General features: G+C 35.4%; 1 long non-coding RNA gene across 1 annotated transcript; it reads left to right on the top strand.

Annotated features, from left to right (window-relative positions):
* The first annotated feature begins 258 nt into the window (after window positions 1-258).
* On the top strand, window positions 259-1892 carry LOC138877044 (uncharacterized). The gene is made up of 2 exons (XR_011402357.1): window positions 259-683; window positions 1665-1892. It is a non-coding gene; the product is annotated as an uncharacterized lncRNA (long non-coding RNA).
* The last annotated feature ends 548 nt before the right edge of the window (window positions 1893-2440 follow it).

Raw genomic sequence — 2440 nt, 5'->3', positions numbered from 1 at the left:
TAATTTAATTAAAATTGTGCCAAAATTGGCCCAAAATTTGAGCCCAAAGAGCCCAAACCCGGTCCAAAAGGGGGCTGCCAAGAAGAGCTTAAAGCGACGTAGTTTTGTCTTGAAACTACGTCGTTTTGGTTAAGTGACAAGATTCAATCTCATCCACCCATCTTGATTTAATCCAACGGTCCTAGTTTTATCTTCATCCTAGGTATTTAAAGCCTAAAATCCCCAAAAATTTGCTCCATTTCCCCATTATTTCCTCTATCTTCTTTCCCTCTTATCACTCTCTCTTCTCTCTCCCCCTAAGTCGCTGCCGCCGCCCCACCGCCGCCGGCCGGAAATCGCCGCCGCCGGCGGACCACCTCCAAACACCTCCAAATTCACACCATGTAATCTCCACAACTTTCTCTTTCCATATCTCCAAACCAAATCCTTCAAAAATCCCTCAAACTCCTTGAATCTTAGATCTAGGAAACTTTCCCGTCACATTTTTGCCCAAATTATTGAAGCTCCAACCACTACCACCCCACAATACCTACATCAATGGATAGAGCTCCTTAAGACCTAGCTATTGATGCCAATTTCACCCTGAAAATCCGGCGACCAAAATCCGGCCAAATTCTGGTGACCTCCCCGAACACCCTCTTTTGGCGTACCACCATTTTTTCGGCCACTTGAATTGTAAAATGGTAAAATCTTATTCTTTTTCATGGCTGATTTTTTATTTTTATTTTTAATTATTAATTATTTTAGCATTAGTTTTTGAAGTTTTGGAATGTTAAATTTTCTGTTTTTGCACTTGTTGAAGTAATAAAATAGCTTTGTGTTGATTAAAGTGAGGTAGTGAGGAAATGTTTGAGAGTATATGGTAAAATCGTAATCCTGCCCCGTTATTAATTTTTTGATTTTTTTTAGTTAAAGTTAGTTTCTATCTTGTTTCTTCATTTAATCCATTTTGGATTATGTTTGTCTAGTTGGTTTTATTAAATCGCTCCAGCGATAGCGTGCGTTTCGTTTGGCTTTAATAGTTAATTTTTGTTTGCTTACGATTGGTTAATAACACATGTGTGAAGTTTAATTACATGTTTTAATATTTGGTTTAGTTTGAATCAACAGGGTGATATTGATGTTAAATCTGAAGTTTATGTAATTTTATCTCAAATTAGGGTGCTAGTAGCCTACTTTTACTAGTTAGAGTGGCTGAAATGATATTTTTTCTCTTTATTTCTGACATAGTAGATTTCCTTTGACCTTTTGACAGATTTTGAACAGTGTTTAGCACATAATGTCAGTTTTTGTCGGACAGACATTTGGTGAACCAAAATCTGTCCAAATTTTGCCTATTTAAGGGCTGCCCTTTCCTCACTTTGGGGGGGGGGACTCCATCACACTTCCAGGGTGCATTTTTTATAATTGCTTTGTCACAAAAACAAAAAAAAAATTCAACAGTTGAACACATGAAAAGTAAGCTGAAATGGTGAGCTTTGGGAGTGAATCTTAGAGTGCAAACTTTTAAAAAAGTATAAGTCCTCTTTAGAGTTCGTTTCTGGGTTCCCTCTCTAAGTTTTCGGGTTGTTTTAACATGGATTTGCTGTTGGTTTTGCTGCTGTTTTGCTACTGTTTTTATGCTGCTTTAGTTGCGGAACTACTGTTTATTCTTTTGCTACCAGGTAATCCTTTAAGACTCGTAATGTACGTATTTTCAGCAATGGGAACAACTTGAACATGTTGCACCATTTAAATGTGTTTGATGTGATGAATAGTTTGACAACAAAAGAGCTTGTATGTTATTGTTATGTATCAAGCATGTGATAATGTGAATATAGTCCTTCATAATACTTGAATATTGAGTTGTAAGTTTTTGAATGTGATATGTAAGTCGTTTATGGATTTTTTAAGCATGTTTTCAAGCTATTATATCCGAGTAACAATTCTAAGTATGTCATTAATGACTTTAGGTGTATAACACATAACATGAGTTCGTTTTAGTTGCTGAAATTTCACTGCCAACATATGCTTCTAGGAATGGTGTGATAATATCTTTGTGAATCTGGCCATTTTGCCGGATTTGCAAAAATGGCTATTTTTGTAAAGTGGGCGTTTATACAATTGTGACTATGTAGTTAATGGTCATAAACTCAAACTAAGTAAAGAGCTAAGATTGTATAAACTTTGGGCCTTATTGAATCAAAGATAAAAGTTGGCCCATTTACCTTTAAACAACAAAATTACCCCTTTTCTTCTATATTGCTTTGGGCCAATTGAAATTCATTTCTTAGGCCATTTTAATAATAAATTCCAGCAGCCCAAAAGCTCCATACAAGCTGGCCCATTTTTTTTTTTAACAAGAAGTTGGCTCATTTCTTTTAAAATAGATAAAGTTGGTTCAACATTTATTTGCATAATTTTTCCCAACTATAAAGCTCGAAAAAATAATAATAATATC

Source organism: Nicotiana sylvestris, chromosome 9 (genome assembly GCF_000393655.2).
Source record: "Nicotiana sylvestris chromosome 9, ASM39365v2, whole genome shotgun sequence".
Taxonomy (NCBI): domain Eukaryota; kingdom Viridiplantae; phylum Streptophyta; class Magnoliopsida; order Solanales; family Solanaceae; genus Nicotiana; species Nicotiana sylvestris.
This window is presented reverse-complemented; position numbering and strand designations above follow the sequence as displayed.